Source organism: Falco peregrinus, chromosome 6, assembly GCF_023634155.1.
Source record: "Falco peregrinus isolate bFalPer1 chromosome 6, bFalPer1.pri, whole genome shotgun sequence".
NCBI lineage: Eukaryota > Metazoa > Chordata > Aves > Falconiformes > Falconidae > Falco > Falco peregrinus.
The window spans coordinates 87299860-87324478 of record NC_073726.1 but is presented as its reverse complement, the minus strand read 5'-3'; the positions used below and the strand labels follow the sequence as shown (position 1 = coordinate 87324478).

Below are 24619 nucleotides of genomic sequence, written 5' to 3'. Positions count from 1 at the left end.
GTGGAAACTGCTACCATCTGGGAGTCTCCTCGATCCTTGTTTTATGTTGGTATCATTTAATGTGTTTATTGTCACTTAATTTCCTTTTTTCTTTCTCCCTTTTCTTCTCAGATCATTCGCGATCAGTTTGTGGCCTTCCTCTGAAGGAACATTTCCTGTCTCTAGTGTAAGTTTTTATACCAAATGTTTTATACTTTTCATTGAATTACACAGTTTGTTCGAGTTCCATCCAAGCCAGCCCGGAGCCCTTGGAACTTTCGTGTTACTCCCTGTGGCCACAGGACTCAGTGCTGAGCTCTTACTGTTAATGCAGCAGTCCAGGATTTTAATGCAGTGTCAACTTATGGGACTCGGACTTAGTTCAGTGACATTGTGTGACTGATCTGGAATTTATATGTGCATTTCTGGATGACAGTATGGCAGATTCCTGTTATATTTGGGGATATACGTGTTGTGATGGGCGTTACGCTGTTGTGCTCTGACTCAGAATAAAGCAGACAGCATCCTGTGCTGGGCAAGCGTAACACAAGTATAGAAAACAGTCAGCATGCATTTCAACCTGTCCTTGCTGAAATGGGACCTTGGGGCATGGGACCCTTCCTTACCCAGTCCTGTGTGCTTTCCTGCCTAATGCTGACCTGTTCTTCTTATCTGGGTAGATTAAATATGCTGTATTCCCCTTGACATATGACAGTGTTGGCATTCAAAATCTGTTAGTGGTTTCTATGGAAGATGCCATGTAGGGTTCTTTTTTCACCTGGTCTCGTTCACGTGAGTTTGGCTGCTGGTATGTAGGTTGTCAATTTGATGACTTTGAACTGAAGAAAATACTGTACTAATCCAGATAATTGTGTTTTTAAGGCCTAGAACAGGAAGAATTAAAATTTTTGTGGTTAAAGTTTTACTTTTGCCTTTTTTTGGGTGGATGAGGGATGGAACCTTTGGAAGAATTTGTTTGTTATCCTTTGGGTTTTAATTTTGCCAGGTTCTGAGGCGTGATAGGTTTGCGTATTTGGAACAAAAGTTTGCGTTTTGCTGGGATTCCTTTATACATATTGGCAATGAAATCTAGTGTTTTTAAAACAATGATGCTTCTTGTTGCGATATAAAGGGAAATATAGCACTACCACTTCATAATATTTACTATAGTTAAGTAAAGACCAAAGTTTTCCAAATGTCCACCAGCATTTTAAGCCACTGTTTTGGGATGTCCAAACTGGAGCTATTCAGTGAATGCCAAAAACAATGAGGGGTTTTAAATTTAGGTTTAGAACTCCATGTCCAAATATGCCTAGACTTTGTGTTACTTTAGATCTCCATTTTGCAATTTAAATTCATGTCTCCTACCCATTCAAAGAGGAAAGTAGATGGCTGTTAATGTGCTGCCTGGAATGTAAAAAAAAAAAAAAAAAAAAAAAAAAAAAGCATAGCACAGTAAGAAAAATGGTTCTTTCATATTTGGGAGAGGAACTAAGCCTGAAAATTTATGGTTGAGTTCTGTTTTGATTGTTGGAATTTCTTCAAAGGGGTACTAAAGAGCAAGTGGACATTCATAATTTTTTCAGGTGCGTGCTGAAACAATCAAAGAGCTTTCTTTTCCTGATACTAAACCTGAGTTGTGTGACTTTAGTATTTAAAGTTGACTCACTACTTTTGTGGTGCAGAAACGGCACACCTCCTTCTCCCCATCCCTATGGGCAGAAACATAAGATATACTGCAGTGACATACAGCGAAAAGCTGTATGATGATGCCAGCTACCAAGGAGATGTATTTGAGCTGACCTATCATGCCTATGGTGTCCCCATATTTCTTCCTTTTCCCCTTTGCCTTTCATTATAAGGTGTCCCAAATCTGTAATTTACAACGTGCTGTTCCAGTTTTGCTCTGATAGATTTGCTACAAATAAGTAGGAGTCTATGCGCATGCATAGCTCCCCGTGGCGGTGTCAGGCCCGTGAGACAAGGGGAGCAGAGGCCCCCACAGAATGCAACGTGGCTTACGTCTAATGTGACATTCATTTGACTCAGAAAGGCAATTGATTAAAGTCCCATCAGACCTTTGCCATCATGTATTATGTATTTATCCAGCAGGGGCGGTTCATAACGGCCCCTGACAAATCCTATTAGTTTTGTTGCAGAACTTCATAATATCGATAAAACGTGTTAATGATACTCAGGGACGTGAAGCACACACCGCTTATGTTAACGCTTTCTGCAGCAGCCGCAAAATCATTTATGTCTTTGGCAGGGACCTTGTGCCTTCAACGTTTGCACATGGGCACCAGTTTATCATTGTCCTACCTCTGCAGCACAAGATGTCCAAGCTGGAGCTATGTTTGTGTTTCCACCAGTTTAGGTGGAAGCAGCAAGCTGGATTCGTGGTAGGGAGGCGTGTGGAAACCCAGAGCTGCCATCCCTCTCTGACGGTGCTGTGCTGTGTGACCATGCATAAGTCATTTCCCATCTGTCCATCTTTGTTTCTTGACCTGTAAAACTAAAGTCACACATTTTCTTGCTTCTTGAAGTCAGGCTTATTCCACAGCCAAGGGCTTCTTTGTGTTCCTCTGTTCCCAACTTTGCAAGCTCCGTAGGAACCTCACTTGAATTCAGGTGTGTGTGAAAAGTTTGTATTGTTTGCACTGGTTCTCTCTCTTCCCATATCCCTACCCACAACTTGCCAATGATTTCAGAAGTCTTCTTCCTCCTCCTCCTCGAGGTTATACCCATGTCTGTCTGACTATGTGGCATCAAGGTATTGGAGGTGGAAGGATTTCATGGATCTCTCCCCAGAACGATATTCCCACTTAAGAGGAATACAACTAATCTCTGCTGCACTTGAATATCCTCAGTAGTTTGAGAGAGGCAGGTGGAATCTTTGTCAAAAATTGACCTTTTCATGCAAGAAGAGTCATCCAACTGGTCTGGAGCCTTTCTATCATATTGTCAGCAGCGTGCAACACTATCAACACTATTAAGATGCTTTACAGTAAGATAGGTGTCTACAGTAGAATAAATAGCTACAGTAGGACACCTCTTTGACTTCCAAAGCTCTACCCATTCAGACTGAACCCATACAATACCGAAAAGTTATCTGCTGTTAGCTTTGGTAAGTGCAAATCAGAAATGCACCAAAGCTATCCAGATACAAAGAAGTTGCAGGACATGTTAACCTAATTCCATGAACATCTGTCCATTTCCTTGAAATAGTTTTCTGATGTAACTGGGTTGTACTGAGCTCCAGCATCATTCCTATTAGATTCAGCACTGGTTCTAATCCTTGTTATTCGACATCCTGTTAAAAAAAAAAAAAAAGAGAGAGAGAGAGAGGGGAAAAAAAAAAAAAGAAAAACACCGTGGCATTTATTCCTCAGCTTCATGAAGACATATTCGGTCAAGTAATGATGACCTAAGGGAAGCTGAGCAGCATCTTACTGATCTCATCATAGTTATGAGAACCATCCATCATATGGTCAGTGATTGTATGTCAAAAGACACCCAGCAGTGTTCCAGCCTGCCAGTTGCCACTTTTTGAGAATATGTATTCACTTTATCAGACATGATGATGCTCAAATAGTCTTTGATATCTATATATGTGTCCCTGCTGTTGGTACTTGTTCACCACCAAACTGTCATCTGTTAGCACTCTGAACCAATATCGTGAAATTGCAACTAATTAGCACCCTCTGAATCCCTTTATTTGGTTAGTGTGTTTAGTATTGTTTTGCAGATGAGGAACAACAATAGTGATTGCTACATCAGGAACAGGGAGGAGAGGTGTCTTTTCTCTTCTCAGGTTTCTTAAGAAGCTCTCCATTACTTCAGAGGAGGATAATAACCTCCAGGTCAAGCTTATTTATGAATCAAAAATGAACATTTGCAAAATGCCAAAGAAGTCTAGATGTAATAAGCCTTATGTTTACAACAGCTTTCAAGAGTTAGCATTTTTCAAGAATTATCATAATTAATGTAATAGATAGACATGCAAATTATCCAGAAGAATCAGTTGATCTGCTTCTGAAAATAAGTTCTTGGAAGGGAATGGTCACCTACACAGCAGAGACAGGAAAGGGATATTATTTCCCCAGCTTTTATGTATCTCCTGAAAGAAGGGAATGTTCCAAAAAAGGAAACAACATGGGCAGAGGCCCTTTATTTGGCATTTGCAAATGAGAGAAATGGTGAAACAGGCTCAAAATAGCAGTGGAGCAGAAATTCTGTTCTGATGTGTTTATAGAAATCAAACTGTATAACCGGGAATGCACCTCAAGATGAATGTTCTTGAACAAGTGCCACAAGCTTTATTCTTTATCTGAAGACATAACAGTCAAATGGACTTAAGCAGTAGGTTTACATGGGGAAAAAATATTTAAAACAAATCTGACAAAGTTCATGGGTTTGCTCTAAAACATCTTTAATAGAAATAGACCCAATTTCCAGAACACCAGAGAAATAGCCAGGTTAAAAAAAAAAGGGGGGGGGAGCAAAATTTGATGCTAGTTTTTCATTCAAGCGTTAGTTTAAGTGTTAACGTTCAACTTGTTTAACAAATAATAATGGCTGCCCATAGCTGTGAAGTTGCTGTGTGGATTACAACAGAGGCATGTATGCAACCTGCTTTCTAATTGCAATGCCTACAAGATAGCCACTGAAGTTGGATGAGATTGAATTTAAGATTGGTCAGCATGACAGCTGAAAATGTCACATCTCTCTGCCATTGTGCTTACTAGAGATCTTTTTGTTCTAGGTTATTTTTCATCTAATTAGCATAATATAATATATTGAGTGTTAGCTTTTTTTGAAATAAAACAGATCACAGCAGGGGAAAAAGAATGGACTTTAAACTAGACAGTTGTAGTAGTGTGGTACTTTAGATTTAGCTAGAAGAAAGAAAGGGACAGAAAGAAAATGCAATTGTTCAGTGCACTTTTACCCCACACTGGCATAATGTAATATATTTAGATAGAAAAGACCACCTTGCTAAATCAGTAGCAGCATTTCCTATAGCAGTTTGAACACCAACCATCAAAATATTAAGACAGTCCAGCTTGTTAGGTCTGAAATCACTGCGCAAAATAGCACAACTACAGAGTGCAGCAGAGTTTTTCAGAATATTCCCTTTGCAGGTACGGTAAATTATCTTCCAACTTTGGCAAGCACGTTGCTATTCTACAGTTACAAAACCAAACATCTCTGTCTCTTTTCTGAAATGTGCACTCAGTCCTCCTCCTTATGCAGGAATCCTCTTCAATGCACTCTGCTTTAACATAATGCCATATACCTGTCTCCACAAAATGTACACCCCAGATAAGGTAAAAATGGTACCAAGAGCAAGTAGCGCTGGAGGATTGGCTACTATAAAACTAGAGATGCAGAAATAGGCAGTTTCCCAGAAGTCACCTCTTGATCAAAAGATCATAAATTTGACTATTGGAACAGGCAGCAATATACGAATACTCAGGAGGTCTAAACACCAGACCACATCTCCATATGCATGCTGAATGTGGGACACCATGATCAAACATGAGCTCGTAGGAATATCTCCTCCATCGCCTTTTTTTCTCCATCTCTCCCACTTAAAAAAGAAATGAAAGCCATCTGCCGTGGAGTTCAGCCGTGTGCCGTTACACAGGTGTACATGTCAAAACATATGTGATTAGTCTTCAGGTCTCATGCTTCAAGAAGGCTGTTATACCACTTGGTGGGAATGGGAACTCTTAGGCATAAAAAAACTGACAGTGTAGTAAGAAAAAGCGTTTTCTTCCTCTGAAGTTCTTGTTCACTGCAACTTCTTTCCATCATTTTGAATAATACCATGCTGAATATGATTCACAGATTCATTCCCCTCCCCCCCCCCCCCCCCCCCCCCCCCCCCCCCGGTAATATTTTCATTTCATATGTTTGCATAACTAAAACATTAGAGTTTTACACACCACCAAGAGCTTTCAGATCTCAATAGATCTCGCTCTTTCTCATTCCATCACCTTGAGTTTTAAGTTTAATGGAATGGCTGTATCAGTTTTCTGAATGCTGCTTTCTAGTGTTTTAGCTTCTTAAGCGTATGCTAAACAGTTTGATTTTTCAGAGACAAAATTGGAATCCCAACTTCAAATAGCATACAATTTAAAGGTATTCATGCTTCACCCAATCACCAAAGTAAGATGCAGTTGCAACATTTGGATCTGGATGTGTGTTTAAATTTCATATTCATCTGTGTTCACTTATCCTGGATGTCTGTAAAAGGGATTAATTGAATTTCACTTTTTGCAGTAAATCTACTTTTACATAAAAGATAAAAATTAATATGTTACATTCTGGATACTCTGCAATAGGCACTGAAGGTTGTGAAGGAGACCTTATAAGTGTGATCAGCATATAACCAACCCCAAAGAATGATGTGTTTCAGAAACTGTTTTTCAATTTTTGCACTTTACAAATCCTTCAGTTTTGGGGGGTTTAGTGAAAATTTCTTGTGTGAATGACTATGCATGCCTAGCGTGGTCACGTTATGACACTAAATAATTACATTTTGCCACAGAAGACTATAACAAAAATGCAGCTTTTCTCCCAGGGAACTTGAATGGAAAGGTAACATTTTTAGTCATTGAATTACCTGTAGACTGAGCCATGCCTCAGGGAAGATTGTCAAAAATCCTAGGGTTTGTTCTTAACTTGTTGAAAATATGCTGACAGATCATTTCTTTTGGAGCCTGCAAATTGATCTCACATTCATACCTTCCACTGTGAGTTCTGTGGGACTGTCTTCACCTTCCATCCTGGAAGGTTTGATGCACATCATCCCTGTCCATGGAGCATGCCAGTGCAACCTTGTTGCATTGCTAGTGGTCAGTCAGCCCAGAGATTCACAAAATGTCATAGCCTGACTAGATCAAGAGAAGCAGGTAACACATTTAGGGGGGAGCAATGCTTTTGCAAATCTTTCTGTTCACCAAGCGTTTCTCCTCCGCATCTTATTCCAGCAGCATTTTGTTGGGAGGCAGGGCCCAGCTTTCAAATGAGACTGAAGGCATTCAGCAAGCAGATTTGTAGATGAATGGGCATCCTGTTTGGGCAGTAAGAATATTTTAAAAGCACAAAAGTGAACCAGGTATTTAATTCAACTGTACAAGTACACTGCTGAGAAGGTTGTAGCATCGTTGAACTTCCCAAAGGACAGAACCTTAGAAATAACATAGAAACATTACAAGTGAATGAAGCCCAAATATTGTTAATGAGGAATTTATTGAAATTGATTGATTCTTCCATAGCTGTTAAGTATGTTCCCACTTTTTCCTACCCTACGCCTCCTCCCTTTGAGGGGCCTTGTAAAGAAACATTACCCACTCCCCCCAGATCTTATTAGCTAGAAAATGCTTTGTTGCTTAACTAAAAACTTGTGGAAATAGAGCCTTCACCTTGCCCAATAATTTAATACCAATTTAATAGCAATACCAATAAATTAATTACCAATACAGGTAAAACTACAGGTAGTTTTTCACCACTACCCTGTCTCCCTTTCAGGTAAGCATTTGCTCCCCTTGCAGTCCTTTTGCAAGTCTTCATCTTAACTCATAATTTCCCTTGTGATATGGTATCACATGCTGTACTGATAGATTAAATTCACTGCCTTTCCTTTGTCTGGATCATCAGTTATCTTATCAAAGAAAGTTATCAGGTTAGTCTACTACAGTCTACCTTTGGCAAACTCATGTTGTGTTTTATCCCATTTTCCATTTACCTACGTGTCTCTTTCATTATTTTTTCCTTCAACAATTGCTGCACTCATGCTATTGAAGCTCCTGAAGTTACATCAACATCAAACAGGTGTAAGTGAGATCAGAATCAGTTTCAATACGCTGTAGCACAGCCTTGCAGAAAAACCTATTCATTCTCATGTCTGCAAAATGCTAAGTTCTCATCTGTCAGGCAAATAAAATACCGGGTGGGTTTTTTTTTTTTATTTTTCATTGTCATTATAGCAAAGGGCAGGTGAGCTGATTTTGAGCCTTAGCTGGTGAATGTTCACGAAGATTTGCGAAAGGCTTTCTAGAGATAGAATCAGAGACATCTACCTGCACATGAGAGTGCTTGGGCACTTGCATTAGCAAAACCTTAATGTATGTATCAGTAATGAAAATCTTAATTAAGAACGCTGCATCATTGTCCATGAACACTTTCTTTCTCTGTGTGTGAAGTCCTTTGTGTATTGCAGCATCTACCTGGTCCAGACAGACAGAGCCCTTGAAGAGTTTGGCAGATTTTCTCTTGATTATTAACAACTAGCAAACGGCAAACTCCTACTTTTCTTTTGTCTCAACACTGATGCTCAGAATAGTAGAGCATATAGCATAACTTAGAGCTTGTTTAAATTTTAGCTGTTGCTTTTGCCACTTCATTATTTTATTGATGGATTTCAAAATCCAGTAGCATTCATTAGAACTGAATTAATTACGTAGCTTGGAGTTGCCAAAGCGTGCACAGACACCTATTTACCCAATAGTATACCTTTTCCTTTAGAAACAATACACTTGCCTAGGCCGTGGTCTCTACGCACAAAAAGTATGCTAATGAGATGTGAAGGCTGAGATTTTAATCTCCCTGAACTCAGGAAATTCAGAGTTAAGGTTCCCACAGCAACCTTACCTCTGCCCCTTGCTTACAATAGGGTCCCTCGCTGTGGATCTTAGGATTATTGTAGGATCCCTCGCTGTGGGCTTGCTGAGGCAGACAGTAGAGAGAAGACAGTGTGATGGGCAGGAACTGCTGAGTTTTTTCCTTGTAATTGCATTCCAGTGACATTTTGTTTGCTGAGCACCACCTGTATGTTTGAGGTGGTTTGAAACACACTCAGAAAACGGCTCAAAGTAATGGACATACAACTTGAGTTATAGGTGTACTGATACAAGCACAGATAGTGTAAGGTAAGGAGGAGTGTATGCATGCACGCGCACAGTTTTCTATGTGAAAGCCCATCAGAGTTGTGTCTTTTGTGATCAGATGAGTCAGACTGTCTTCTCAGATTCAGTGTCATGTCACTGACATTGATAGTTTCTGTGGACTCACACCTGCACAGCAGGAGGATATGTCCCAGGAAAGGCAGGAGCAGGAGGCACGGCTATTTACTTTGAATGAGAAACGGCTATGGAGTCTCTTCTTGTCTGTACAAATCAGCACAGTTGAGCCTCATGTAGAAATCCACACATGCCATGACTTTCCTTTTGCATGAATGTTGCATCTTTAGACAGAGTTCCTCGGCCTGACAGAAGAGTTCTCGCTGAGGCCAGTGGTTCATGCAAGGCAAAAAAGCCATGTATGCTGTTACATCATCATACAAAACAATAGTTCTGAGAGTGAAACGCATGTAATCCAATAATCGGTCAGGCTACAGCTCCTGCTTCAGCCACCATTAATATTCTCAAAACCAACACTTACAACACTGAAATACTCCAGATTAAACCGAGTGTTTAAGTTAAGTAGGTGGCTGATTCTTATCTGCTTGGTGTCGTGTCAGTGCGTTTCTAGCTATGCAGAACATAAGTGAGGAATCATCTCCCGTCTGATTTGATGTCATTCTATACCGAAATGCAAAGATGCAATAATTACAATTGTAGAAGTATGCAACACCAAACTGAATTCAGAATCTTTATGGAAAGCTAAGCCATCACAGTGGAGCACCACACGTTGTGGGCAAGGGGGAAGGATACAGCTGTCCCTGTCCCACCTTAAGTGCCAGTTCCCACTTTTTTAGCGAGTACAGAATTGTAGGTCTGTACTAGTAGTTGAAGCATGATCTTGAGAGCGGGCCATGCCACCTACACATTATCTGACCTTACTGCTGGCTAGTAGCCTGCCAGTTGTTACAAGTCAGGGTAACTAGCCCGGGCTTGGAGAGAGGGACCTTAAGCCACCCACCAGCAGGCAGGCTGGGGGCTTGTGGCCAGTCTCACTGCACAGAGTGCATGGAGCTGAGCTGGGTCTTGGGAAAACCCCAGGCTAGAGCTTTAGCTCCTCAGAGTTCCTGTGCATACACAGAGCGCTGTAGGCAGGTCTGAGCCTGCACCCAGTGCAAACAGTGTCCCTAGTCCTCCCTGTGACAGCTCAGTCACAGATTGCCACAGCAGTGTCTGTTTTTCCTTGGTTTGTTGGGTTTTTTTCACTGGTCATTTACACAACTGAGTGTTTACAGTTAGAAAACTGTAGCTCAGTGTCTGGGAGAATCTTTAAGAAAAGAAAGATATTTTAATATGGTAATAACCTTGTTATTACAAAACCAAATGGTTTCAAACATGGCAGTGCCGCTACTTCTCTTTCAGGACTATGTACGTGTCAAGTTTGATGTTTTAAAACAAAGCTGTGTTATAATTATACAAGCATGTTTAAGAAAAAAGGGCTTATGGAAAACTTAACAGCTGGAAACTGTTTTTTACATACTTGGATGACTCAAAAACAGCTGAATGGGTTTTTGCAAAGCTTTACCAAAAATGTCATTTCTGGATTGAGACAAGGAATGAGAAATATCTGCTGAAAAGGTAACAGTTTCAGAAAGGTATAAGCAAATATAGACAGAGATTATTTAATTCATCGACATCCACTGTACAGTTGTTAATGTAATGCTATAAAAATAAAAGAATTCATATTTATATAGGATTTCAAAGATCTGTACTAGACTTCAAGGAACTAAGCTTTGTAGCTGGGAGTTAATCAAATATTGGTATTTATATTTCATTGGAGTATCACACATTCAAACATGAAAACAAGACACAGAGAAAGGTACAGGGCTTGCCAGAGTTTGCACAGAAAGAGGAGATGACCACGTTTAGCAGCTGTGCCTTCAGATCACTCGGCTCGTGCATCGGGGAGCTCCCGGCTTGTCCCTCTCTCTGACTGCCATTTCAGGCACCCGCAGCTTGCAGGTGAAGAGCCTTGCTCGCACACACGTGCTGGCCTCAGGTACCCTGCTCCCTTCTTTCGGTCTCCCACTTCATTCCCAAAAGCAAAGTCTGCCAAGTTCTGCCTGCTGTGAAGCTTGATTAGATTCAAGTATCGCCCCCAGTTACAAACGTGCGTACACTCCTCCTTCTTCCCCAGCGCTCCTGAGGGCTGTCAGGGTGACAGAGCTGTCACCCAAGACCTGTTCTGGGGTCCTATTCAGGGCATGGTCCAATCTATAACTTGGTAACAATCATTTTACTGTTTGAAACCTCAGTCAGTGAATAAATACGATTTTACTGCTGCTTAGTTTGGATGTTGAGCTGTATTGGAGGAAACTGCTCTTCTTTCATACAGAATTTTGTTTCAGGGTGGTGTGTGTGAAAAATAACACAAATAGGAATATTTTTGGATGATCATACTGAACAGTCAGCAAGAAGAAAAGTACAGTATGGTGAAGGGAAATCTGTTTGTAGTAAAAGCAATATGAGCTTGTGGTTTGCTAACGGGACCGAGACATGAATTTTCACTTTAACCCTAGCTGTAAAACTCCCTCCGATGCTGAGGAAATCACTTGATCTCCTGTTGTTGCACCTCAGTTTCTTCCTCTCTATATTAGCAGAAATCATGACCCAGCTCGCCGGAATACCGTTCCTCCTGGAGTTCAATTATCAGAGGTTTTGTAGAGATACTTTTCTAACCCAACAAGCCCACTCCTTGTCAGTGTTCAGAGTGCTATGGTCTCACTTTCCCAATTAAATGGGCTTTTACGAGTTTCACTCTTTGTAGCTTGGCAGAACCACTGACTCTGGGAGGGAGAGCAAGACTCGGTGCTGCCTTGTGCATTATGCAGGAGGTTTTCAGTAGCAACCCCAGGTTAAGAATTCAGTTCTGGTATTTCAGTGGAACATAAATATAATTTCATTATCTAAGCACAGCTGATCTGAGCTCCTTGAGAAACGGTAATCTTGAGACAGGCTTCAGCTTGCTGCGTTTGCAGGCACATTTGCAGTAGCCCCAGATTTAGTTAGATTTAATCTGTGCACCTAAACTACGGACTCACATGAAGAAAAACCATGAATTTAGCCAGCTAGGGACACCTGACTCACCAAATCCCCTTGGTACAGCAGGGTGTCATTCATCTTTTCTTAGCTTTTTGAAAGCTTTGGTGGTATGCCCTATATATTGACCACCTTGCTCATGAAGGGCATCAGTTTTGTTTTCCCTTGTATCATTTCCCCTTTGAGGTGTCAGGTGTTGCCAGCGGTTCTCACAAGAAGCTGTCCTTGTACCCCTGCCGAAACCAGAGCCACAGCCTGAGCCAGCCTTTAACTGGGCATTAGAAGGAAACAGCTCTCTTCTCATTTTGCTAGCTGCATCACTTCCTCAGCTTCACAAATAATTTTCTGATCCAGAATTTCTCCACTATTGCATTTAAGTGTTTTGCTCTTCTCATACCTAAAAAATTTCGAATGCTGAGCAGTGTCGTTATGTATATCTCTCTCCTTCATGTATGTATACATCCTATGCACCAGGAAGTGCCAGGTTCATGGATCTTTTTATCAGAGCTCATCAGTTCTTGCTTTCCTGAGTCATCTTTTAGGTTGTATGATTTTTAAGTATTTGTTGACTAGAGAATGATAATGTTAAGACGGCTGGATAGAGAAAAGAGAAGAAGAATTACTAAAAAGCAGAAGTCAGCAAGTTGGGTAGTCTGTTGGAGATAAATCCTTCCCTGGAGGAAGAGTTACATCCTGTAAGGCTTAGGGCAGTTCGAGTATACCAGAGTTGCAGGCTGGCAGATTCTCTGCTTTCCTGCTATTACGAACAGAACTTAAAAGAAAAACCGCAACAGACTGTCAAATACAATTGCATTTCAACTCTGACTGAAGTAGGAGAAGCAAACTAAAACCTAGTGTGCAATCTTAGAAAGTATTTCCCATTATAATCCATACAAGAGTTGGCATCATTTAAACAGCACAGGTGCACATAGGGGGCATTTAGGAAGCAACAGAAACTTTGCAGCATCCCCTTTGCTCCTGCTCTGCTCCAGCAGGAGTTCTTCAGCGTAGCTGCCTTTGCAGGACTGCATCTTGAACTGTCGTGGGGGTTGGCTGAAAATTGTCAGGGTTTGTCACTGAAAAGAAGAACGGAGAGAAAACAATGAAAATTTTCAGTTTTTTGCCTAATCGAAACAGCAAAATTGGTTTGGCTGTTTCGGCATGAGAGGCAAGGCAGAAAATACAGCCTCTCCGTTTTAAACATAATTGGTTTGCAACCCACTTTGCAGAAATGGAGCCATGGAGGTGGGCAGGACAGGTTGTAAGAAAAATAAGCTGCAAGGAGAAGCAATGCAATCTTGTGCACCTCTTTAACAACAACATGACCCTTTGATACTATATATGCACGAAGTTTTGTTGAGCTTGCACAGCAAGGTTATGCTACCTATGTATGTGTGGCTACCTCCGTGTACGTACAATTTGTGAACCTTTCCCTCAGCCAATTCCAGTTTCCTCGAGGATTTAGCAGAGTTTTGCAATCTCAGAGAAGCCTGGCTTGTCAGATGCAGCGTTAAATGAAATTGGTTTGTATTGCCACAGGATTGGTAGGAGGATCAAAGTCTTGGTATAAAATAAAAGGAGTTATTTGGCTTCTGTGTGCTGAAATGTTTCTATTTCCCTCCATTTTTTTTCTTTAGTATATTAAGCTTAAGCTACTGAGTTCTCCAGTAGTGAGCAAAATATTGTACCAAAATGGTTATTAAAGAGTGGATTGACTTTTCCGTCACTGTGAGAAGGGCTGCGTGTTACTCATACGAAGGGTCTCAGAAACTGTTTTTTTAAGGTTTATCAGCATTCCATTTTAAAATCACAGAGATGTGCCCCTGGATAACATGATATATCTGATAATTCTAGTTTACCCTGAAAAGCCTGTGGTCAGTTAGAAATTTGGCAGATCGTCTCTCAGGTCAGGAAGTAGTTCTGGTTTACAATTTTTAAAGCCAAAATCTGTTGCAGTATTTCTTAAATGTCAAAACAGCCCTCTAACCTTGAAAATTACTTTCTCTGTATACATTTTGTGCTTTTAAGTAAAAAATAGGCCTTTTTCTTAGTGAAATGTTGTAGCTGTTAGTCATCAAATCTGAGAATCTAGAGAAAGAAAAGTGACATTAGCTCATCTTTCCCTTTGCCAGTGCAAGAATGGGCGTCATCCATGTCAATGGCAGCTGGAGGGGAAAAGACTTGCTAACCTTTAACTATGCTTCCCGTTTATTTCCATAATGTACACTGTATCTTCTCGACTGCTCAGTTCTCCATCTGCAGCCTTTCAGACCTCGTAATAGTAAGACGTGGGAGGACAAGTTTTTCTGCTGTGTACCAGAAGTGACCTCCGGTGCCTTGATTTGGGTCTGTCCCCATCTGAGCAGTGCAGGGAGGCGAAGGCTGTATTGAGTGCAGCTAGCCAGCTGCACGCTTCTGTAACCCAGGCGGATCGTTCCTCACCGTTCATCGGCTGAACTGAAGTGTGACCCTTGAGCAGCCCGTTTAGTTCACGTTATCCCAATGTTCTTTTCTGTAAAGTCGCTTTGCCACTTCTGAATGTTTGGCAGTTTTTCATCCTCTGAAAACATGCCCTTCCTTCATCCCTTCTCCATGCACCTTTTCTTCTCACTCTTGCTTTCCCTTTTGGAAAGCACCCTTCGGCGTGGCGCCCCGTTCCCAGCAGAGCAGAAGCAGCCTGTGGTTGTTGCTGTGGAGGAGAAGTGGCACGGGAGGGAGCGGCCTGAAGCCCTTCTCTCTCCCCTGGCAGCGGAGCACAACACATCCTCCCTCCTCCCAGGCGCTGCTGCTCTCCACAGGAGTGACTTCAGATCCTTTTGGTTCTGATATGGTGAACCTCAAAGCTTTTTAAGTTGTGAGCTCTGGGCCTCTTCTGCCTCAGTTATCCATAGTATCTAATGTTACTGCATTCTCCAAGACTTTCTGCCCCAGGATTTGCAATTACTATGAAATTGTTAATGACTTAACTTTCCCTGTGAAGTAGGGAGGTCATATTTTCAGCACTCAGCTGCAGAGGAAACTGAGGCACAGGGTGAATCACTTAGTGATTTAACAGAATGCCTGAGCACAAATATCTTCTCATTTAAGGATGATTTTAAGAGGTTTTTCTGAGAAATCATTTGAAATACCTGCGTCTAGTAGGCCGCTGAAAAGCAGCTTAAAAAGCACTGCAAGATCTTTATAGCAATCAATTAATTAAGTACTGTTGTTACATAGAGATGGGGAAGCCAAGGTGCGTAGAATTTGCTTAAGGTCATACAACCTGAGAGGTGATGCTCGCAGACTTAAGCAGCTTTCTTTTCATGGTCTTCTGTGGTTACATTCCTTCCTTTCTCCCCATAGTCGATCATTTAAAAGGTTGAACAAGACTCTTTGGAGAAGAGATTAGATTTGAAGGTGTTGGCTGTAGTGTTCTAAGGTGATAGTTATTCAGCCAGTTTACAATGTAGCATTATAAATTATGAAGTATATTAAAATGTTAAAAAGTAATACCTACCCAGTGATATGCCAACTTAATATAGAGCAAACACCTACTACTGATCTGTAGTTAAATTATTTAATCTAGAACTAATCTACCGTTCAAACCAGTTTCAAAAATGAAATAGTTCTATCACTGGAAATAATTAATTGTTGAAACCCATAGGGCTAAATCCAGCAGTGACCTAAATGATAGGAGAGAATTACACATCGGACACGAGCGTGGGGGAAAATAAGTGACAAAATAATATATGTTGCCCTGGTTCTCTCTTCTCCCAGGCGGTATCATGCACTTTTGTTGGTAGAGCTTTTTGCTGTGCTGGCTTTGGCCCCCGCTTCCTCCCTCCAGCGTTTGAGTTCCAGCACTTTTATGGCCATCTCACAGGGAAAGTTGGTAGAGGTTTTCGTTTTCTTTGCCCTGCATCCATTTACACCCATTCTGCAACCTGGCACGGGGCTGGGGCTGGTCCTGCAGAAGTGCTTGGCGAGGCAGGGCTGACCCCGCGTCTGGGGAGGGGAGCTGCCTGCCAGAGCCCTCCCAGTGACCTCAGCTGAGTTGCTACTGATCCACCCTGGTGTAAATATGAGCAGATCTCAGGCCAGTAGACCTCAATGATGAAGTGTTTCCAGCTTCCTGTTTCAGGAAAAAGAGCGAGCCCCTTAGAAATAGAAAAGACTTTTTTTTTTTTTTTTTCCTCTCTCTCTCCACAAAACAACATGGGGGAAAGGAGGAGAAGAGCAAATACTCAACTGGAAATTTTTATTTCAACCTTCGTGGAGACAAAAAAAAAAAAAAATTCCCCCCACAAATCAAAACAAGATGGAGCCATGGAGCCCCACCTGCTGACTTGAGGAAACCAAGAGAAGAAAGGGAAGATGCCTGGTCCTGTGCCAAGCATTCAACGCTGGGCTTGTAGTGCTGTGATGTGGCACTTAAAGCTCTAGGGGACCTGGAGCCAGTGTTTCAAATGCAACAAAAACTCTCATGAAAACGAGCCTCTTAACAGCATGTTGAGCTGGTCTGCAATGGCCTCAGGAAATCCCCCTGGCTAGACAGGGCCTTTTTATCCACTACATCACTCTGACTCAAAGAGAAAGCTCATGTAACTTCCTTGACCAGAAAGTGAGCATGCATGTATAGACTGCAGTGTGGGGCTTTGCAATTTCCTTATTTTCAGTTAATCATTCCCCACCTCCCACTCTGGAGGAGCCTGCTCTACCTTCCTTTGCTGTCTCATCCCACATAGGGCCCAACGCTGCAAGCAGGTGGCTCGTCCTCAGTCGCTGGGCTTCCTGTCGTCATTCCTTTGTGGTCAGATCCTTCGCTGATGTAAACTGGCCTAGGGCCATTAATTTGAGTGGGGATTTTCACTCCTTGAACACTTGGCCCTTTGATTCCCAGGAAACTGCTGATCTTTAATAGCACCACGACTGACGCTGCTTGTTTTCAGGCTCAGGACCATCTACAAGTGAATGCTTGCGTATTAATTACAACAAAGAGCAAATCTACTTGACATTTGATTTTGTTTTTCTTGTTGCCTTGCAAGCTTGAAAATGAGCTGCTTTTGCCAAAAAAAAAAAAAAAAAAAATCGAAATGCATTTCACACCTTTTTTTTTTTTTTAAACTTGAAATAGGCCCCTTGAAAAAACTGACATATTAAACACCAGCAAGAAGATGATTATTTGGACATATGGCTCCTCTTCCTGAACTTTGCAGAGAGGTTAGATAACGCGCTTTCACATCTTAAAAGACTAGACTGCTGCTACATTACTAACATATTCTTATGTAATAATCCGGCACTGATGATACTTTATCCAGTCCCAGTAATGTAAGACTCATTTATGGTTCGGTCAGTTATGAAGGATTTGTTTTTTCAAAGATTATCTTCTAATTTGTTCTTTTTCATTACTCTGTCCTGAAGTACAATATAGAATGCAGTGGAATCATACACAAAAATGCCTTGTGGCTCTCTTCTTTCAGCAGGGTTTCGCATCGTATGGATTGTTTCTGTCAGACGTGGCCTGATTATACAAAAGTAGAAACAAATTTTAAACCTCCACTTTTAAATGAAGACAAACTCATCCATTTACTTTTCAGATAAGGCTGTTTCATAAAGTGAAAAATTTGTTAGAATGAAAATAAAGTTGTCAAACCATCTGAGATAATGAAATTTCACAGAAAGATTGTCATTACTTTTGTCACAACGGACATGAGCAGTCATGTGAGGTCCGCAGGTACTGGCAGAATGCATAGTCTTATAGGTGAGATGGCCAGGAAACAGCAGTGCCCCGTGGTGAAAACGTTTGAAATTTGGGAGTGTGAGAATGGAATTTCATGAAACTTTTTCATAAAGAAACGGAGTTTTCAGAAGACCCACCTCAGTAGAGCTAATGGCTCAAGGGCCACGACTCCTCTAGTGATGAGGGAGGGTAGGAGCCTGTTTCCTTCCGCGTCTCCCTCATCACACCCTTACTCATCAGGCTCTAGGGTCAGCCTCTTTCTCTGGCTTTGAACTGGATTTTCTATCCTGGATCCAAGAAACTTCCCTAATAATATTATCATTAAAAATTATATTTACTACAAGTTGTTTCATGTTCAGTGACAGAACTCTGCAATGGAAAATTGTGGAGTCACGGAATCCTGGAATAATAAAAATCAGAAAGGAACTACTGTAAGTCATCTCATCCCTGCTCAAAGCAGAGCTAGTGAGGATCAGGTTGTTTTTTTTAACCAGCTTGTTTGTGTGTGCATGTATGTCCTTCTGTGCACCCATTTTGTAAGTACTTGCATCCTACTGCACATCTTTTCAATAGCTGTGTTTGTGAAACTTGAAATTTATAGAATAATTTTAGGTTCTCTCATTGGTAAGCAGGAACGCTTGATCAGAAGCCGTCCTGCCTGGGAGTGGATGTACAGCTGTACGGCCACTGTACCAGACTCCTGCTGTGCCTGGTCCTTTCCTTGATTTGCAAGACTACTTTGTTTAGTGACAGTGAGTTGTAGGGGCTTAAACATGTCCCCTGAGCCATAATATAATGTAACCAAGGACTGTCATTGACTATGCTTAGACTGAACCCTGTTTCTGCACAGAGGGGGGGCCCCAGTTCTGCTACCCTGCGTTTATCGCTGCTCTCTGTTGTACACAAGATGTTCAACTAGATGGAGTAGTGGTCTAATCTGATGTGGCAGCTCCCACATTTTTATCTTTTAAGTGCTTTACTTACATGAATTAATTCTGGAAACACTCTTGTGACGTTAGTCGTTGTTATGATTCCCATTTTAGAGACCCTGTGTCTAATTCTTAATTATACTAATTCTTCCTTATGCTGGTGAGGTTCCGGATCTGTGAAAGGGTCTCCCAACTGAGGGAGATAGATTGAAGAAATGTCAATGGCAAAATGAGAGTTCATTGCCCTGTAGCAATTCTCTGTTTCTCTAAGGTTGGAGAGAAATATTGGAAGACGAGTATAAAAGAGGCACTGTTGATTTGTACAAGAGGCTACACAGGAGTTGCATAGCTCAGGCCTGTAAGAGGTGTTGTGTTGGCCAAAATGAAATTATTGAGATTGTTGTCACTTCCTTCAGTGTGGCCACAACCACATTAAAAGAAAGTGAGAGCTGTCTCTGCTGTCCCTTCTTTTCCTTTTATCGGAATACATTATCAGAGAATTGACACCCTACCCCTCCCCAAAAACCCAATGAACCCAGAATGAAGGCAGTGAACTTGAGGGAGGGAGGAAGAGACTGAGACTTGCCCCAGAATGAATAGCAAGCCATTTTAAAAGTAGTCATTATGTGTTGAAACCAGAAGGATCTTCTGTCTTTCTGTATGATAAAACTACCAGTGAAATGTATTGCAAGATAATTAGGAGCAAACAGGCAGGAAAAATGAGTGATGCGCTACTCTTCATTTCCTGAGCCCGTCTTGTTCCAGCCACCTCGCAAGCTGCAGCTGTGTCTGTGGAGAGAGTGGAGATGGAGCTCAGCCCTATCAGCGTCTTCTTTCCTCACGGCTTTGCCCAGCCCGAGGACATGATGGACAACCATATCTGCTGCAGAAGAGGCAGAACTCTACACCCTCCTCTGGCTCTTTGGCTTCCCACTCTATTTATATCCAAGTCAAAGAGAGAAAGCGGTATGTGCAGAGTAGGGACCCTTGCAGCTGTCCCTGAGGCAAAAAAGAGAAGCCTGAATCCCTCAGTAGGGTGATTTTGGTGGGGATCTCACATTTTTGGTGTGTTGAGGCTGTAAAACGCCCCAGACTGCTAGCAACACTGTTGTTCTTACAAGAGTTTTGTCCTGAATGAGGTATATTTAAAATAATTACCATTTTTACTCAGCACTGAGGCTATGGAAAAGCCTGCAGAAACAAGACATCTTTAGCTAAGAAAGTCTGGAGGCAGAGGCACAATACCTGTCGCCTCCAAATGACGGAAAAAAGAATTGTGAATGTGTGACAGGAGCAAAGTTAGCAAGAGGGACACGTAGCATGTTTCACGTCAGCATTTAGAACAGAAGTGGGGCAGACGTCCGCTTTAAAGTTCTTCAAATCAAAGTTATAATTGTCTTCCCATGAAAGCACGAGAAAAAATTAAGCCTCCTGACATCCTGAGATACTTAGGCTTCTTTCAAAAATCGTAGAATATAATATAACAGAACAGAGTAGAATTGGCTGGATATAACACACGATGCTGTTTAAGCAGTTTTAATTTTGGAGCAGAGATGCAATCTGCAACAACAGTATGGGTCGTATGGAGAGTAGAGGGTGAGGTAGAGAGTTAATGTTTCCAATCTTTAAAAGTCTTCCGAGGCCTTCACAATAAGCAGCCATGTAAACATACAGAAAACATGTCACCGGTGGAAGTCACCTCCTCATTTATCTCCTTTTTAACCAGTGATGAGATTGCCTTCATTCATTGTGAAAATGCGCTTCTGAAATGTTACTTCTCAACCCAGTGCAGCTGAAGAGGAAGAAAGGCAGGTGTCTTGTTCTTCTTGTGTCTTCTCAACCAGATGCTTTTTTTATGGAGTTCCCCTAGGTTGCACTGTTGCTTTTCCAGTGAAAGCATGGGGGTTGCACTGATGCCCGTGAGGGCATGGGTCACTTTTCAGCATCTTATTGCTGGCAATAATGTACAAAAAAAGAAATGTCTCTCATAGCCTAATTTGCAACATTTTCATTTTTCAGAAAAGAGAAGCTCTTCCACAAAATAGGCCATTATATTTGGATTGTCTAAGAGAGAAAAAATATGGAGCCCCTGTGATATTTCCATTTACATTTCCCTGTTGTCAGCAAGTCTTTGAAGGGAATTGCCTTGGGAACTGCACAGTATCAGTAAAAGGTGCTTTAGGAACCAGCCCTGGACATTTGATGTAGTTTGGGGAGTGGCGGGGCTAGTTCTGATAATCAGTACAATAGGAAATAAGCTTGTTTGTTTTGCCCCAGATAATCAAATTGCACATAGGACAGAAATGAACTGGGTTAGATGCAAGGCATGGTACCTTTCTCACCTTAGCATACAAAGGTGTCTACCAAGCATAGTGATGCAGGTGAGGAATTATTGCATATCCAAAAGATAAGCAAAGGGTAGGTTTCTGTAATAGGTGGACTTTCCAGTCTTTTCCTCTGATTTCTGATGTGCTGAATGATAAGCATATATTCATTCACCCTCTCCAACATGCTGTGCTGGTTTACATCTCTGAACAAAAAGCACAGACTCACAGCTGTTTATGAAGACAAGCTAATAAATCTAGAGGAATATGTTTATACAACTTATCCTGAGATTACATAGTTAAATGCCATTTTTTCAGGTAGACAGAGCTCCTTCATTGCAAAGGAACTAAATTCCTCTCTGTGTCACCCAGATCTGTTGATTTTCTGTTAATGTCAGCTCATGGTCAGCCATACTGAGTGTTACAAGTTGTGCTGCAGAATACTTTATATACATTAAAAGAGCGAGTACTCTGCCATTTCCAGGTCTTTCCCAGTCTGCTGTTGGTTTATGTCCTGCTTTTGGCTGGTTGTTATGCGGTACGTGTGGAAGTCAGAAAGCAAGGAAAAGTTCTGGTGTCTCTTCCTTTCCTAAGTCCTGCCCTTTGCCACTGGCAAATCCAGGTACAGCTCTCAGAAAGATCTGTTCCAGTTCTGTAGCCACACTTTCTTCCTGCAGAGTAACTATCATACACGTGCGCTTGAAAGCTTGCTGCAGCACTGATCACCTTCACCACAGCAAACAGCAGGCTTGATTCAACTGATTAGACGGAGCTTTCGATTCTTACTTCTTTGGCTAAACCCCCCTGATACAGGCGATGATTTATATGAAGGAAGAGCAAGCAGGAGGGTGCAATGCAAAGAGAGATCATCATCATCATCATGTATCTAAATTAAAATCCGTGATAAAATCTCAGGAGGGGAAGATGATGTGCATTTTTTGGAGCTGCTCTTGGCCTTTTGCATTTAGACTCCAGGTCTGCTCTAGGTTGGTATTCGGGTAGAAATCAGGAGGTCTTTGACTTGCATAGCTTCTAGCAGAAGGGGACCTCCTGAGAGCAGGACTTAACAGTAGTGCTTTCTACGTTAATCACTATAGGAGATTTGGGGATCACCGTATCAGGAACACATGCTAATAAAGTATGTGCCACAGTAAAAACTCACCTGGGTGAAATGCTGCTCCTTCTGATATCAATGGAAATTTCCTTTTGACCAGGGGTTGCTATGGCAGCAAGCACTGGAAATGAGAACAAGGACATTTTGATATGTCTACACTGTGGATTGCAAATTATGATACCCGAGTTAGTTTTAAACAGTCTTGCAAGAAGTAGTCTAGTTAAGGCAGCCTGGAACACCCTGGAACACCACGTGGCCTAATTTACCATGCTAAGCAGCTTGCTTTCCTCTGCGCTCCAGGTCCATCCGTGCCTGGGGTAGAGCAGAGGCGAAGATGCATTGGAGGGGTTGCTCATTTTAGGGCAATGGGATGAGGAACAGACTGTGACAAGGAGTAGTGCAGGGAGGGAGAAATAGCATGCAAGAGAGCAAGCTAGAAAACAGGAGGAGCAGCAGTCCCTGGAGTCAACTGAATGGAGGGGATGGAAGCGAATCCAACAGCCACAGAAGAGATGCAGGTTTGGGAGTCCAGGGACCAAAGGGTCTCTTCCCATGCCAGTGCACTTTGCTCTGCTCCTCAAAACTCGCCCTAGGGCTCCTGAAGTGTCAGCATTTCCATTGTCAGGAAGACACTGTGAAACCCCTGAACAAAGTATCCTCGCAGTCTTGTGGTGGTTGATCACCTCGTAAGCACCGTTTTACTCGTGCTGCTGATGACGCTGCCGGCTGAAGTGGTGAAGTTCTGTATTACAGCTCCACAGGTGCTAACCTGCCTCAGCATCAGCAGCAACGTGGAACGGCATTCCATTTTTAAATTGGCTTTAAAAGAAGACCCTGAGAAATTATATTGAAAATGTGTTACTGTAATGTTAATGTTCCTAAGTCAAGCGCTAAAAAGTCAGGAAATGCCACAGTTAATGTTGTCTGTGCAACCTTACTGAGGGCCCCTGGTACCATTACTGTAGCCTGTAATTACATGACTGCACAATGTTTCTTCCCCTGAACCCCTGCATCAAGTGGTCAGGTCCTCTGCCTGTTTTGTTAGAAACACAGCCCTGAGCTGTTCTGCACCCTGCTGGATTATCAGTTTGGTGCTGACCCAGGGAAGAGAAAACTACTTCTCTGTGTCACTGTGCTCTACAAAATCTCCTCATCTGGAAAGAACTTGAGGCCTTTGATGGCACTGTATTTCTCTGCAATATCCTTTTCCATTCTTTGGTAGCGTCTTACCTCCCATAATCCCATAATATTTCAAATGGGAGCAATTTGTATTTTGGGGGAGGCTGAGGAGACGCCTCATAAATAGCATTTAACAGACCTCGTTAAGTCCAGTGTCCCCTTTACTTCTGCGGTGCATCCCTCTCCCATTGACCCTGGTTAGTTCTTCCTGTAATCTGTGCTGAGTCAACGGGCCCCAGCGGGCTGGTGGGCAGATGGGACACAGCCACATAGCACGTGGCGTTTCAAAAGGTGGAAAAGGGCAGGAACCCAACTTTTCCCGTAGCAGAGGGGAATAGAAGGCGCAATTAATATTGATACTTCCCGTCAAGCTCTCTATTAACAGCAGAACACCTAAAAACTGGTGTTAGCTTTGCCTGGAGATGCATGTAGAAAAGATGTTTAAATTGATATAAAGAAGTTGCTAGAGCTTCTGTCTGTCTTTTGTTTCTTCTTTCCTTAAGCAGTTGTACCCAAAATGCTGAGGGGGGGGTTATCCCAGCGCTCCCCCTCGAAGGCCAGCGGCCAGCCGCACTGTGAATCCCTTCTCCACTTCCCTCCCGTGCTTTTGAGCGATGCTTGCAGGTTAGCTGTACCCATTTAAAAGTTTATATCCAGCAGATGTTCATGGAGCTGATCAGGAATTACGGATTTACTGCTGTAGCTGCAGCCCTATACGAAATACAGAGAATATATTTAAAACACAGAGAACATACCTGCCTCGCACAATAAATTCACGCACACACACACACCCCTTGCTGCTGGTCACTCAGGAGGGGACATCCGAGCCCGTGTGCCCTGAAACCCAAAGCAGGTCCCCAGCATCTGACAAGGGAAAGTTCTGGCAGAGCAGAGAGGTGATGCCAGGAGCTGAACGCGCTGGCAGCTCCTTCTGACAGCAGCGTGTTACCTGCTGCCTTCCCTTCCGTGGAGGGCTGCTGCCAGCCCCACACCTTTTTCGAAGCTGACTTCGCAGAAGTGTCATAAATCTCTGCCTTGCCCGCCACACAGCGCTGCCGCTGTGCTGCTTATTGCCAGGATATTCATCCATTTGAACTGCACTTCGTTTTGCAGCCCCAAGTAAAAGGAATAGATTGCTATGCCACCTATTTTGGGGTATAACTTCTCCCCCTCCCCAGTGCCTGGGACTTCTCTATCCCAATACCCAGCGTTGCCTTTTTACAGCATCTCCATCTGTATCCGGCAGGTACTTGATTTGTCTGTGTCTGTGCAGACACGCATGGCAAGGATGTGCTCCTGGAGCTTGTGTAGTTCCAGAATCTTAACATTCCAGTGATCCATCCAGAAAATTCAACCGAAGGGTAGCA

At 42.3% G+C, this 24619-nt stretch overlaps 1 protein-coding gene across 8 annotated transcripts in view; it reads left to right on the top strand.

The window, feature by feature from the left end:
• Window positions 1-24619, top strand: part of ZBTB20 (zinc finger and BTB domain containing 20) — a 519455-nt gene that overhangs the window by 371721 nt on the left and 123115 nt on the right. For 7 of the 8 annotated variants that reach the window (XM_055809034.1, XM_055809033.1, XM_055809032.1 and 4 more), the window contains one exon: window positions 112-166. The exons of the other annotated variant lie outside the window; for it this stretch is intronic. The gene's annotated coding sequence lies outside the window, so the exon portion shown is untranslated. The remainder of the gene's footprint in view (window positions 1-111; window positions 167-24619) is intronic. 8 annotated transcript variants of the gene reach the window in all.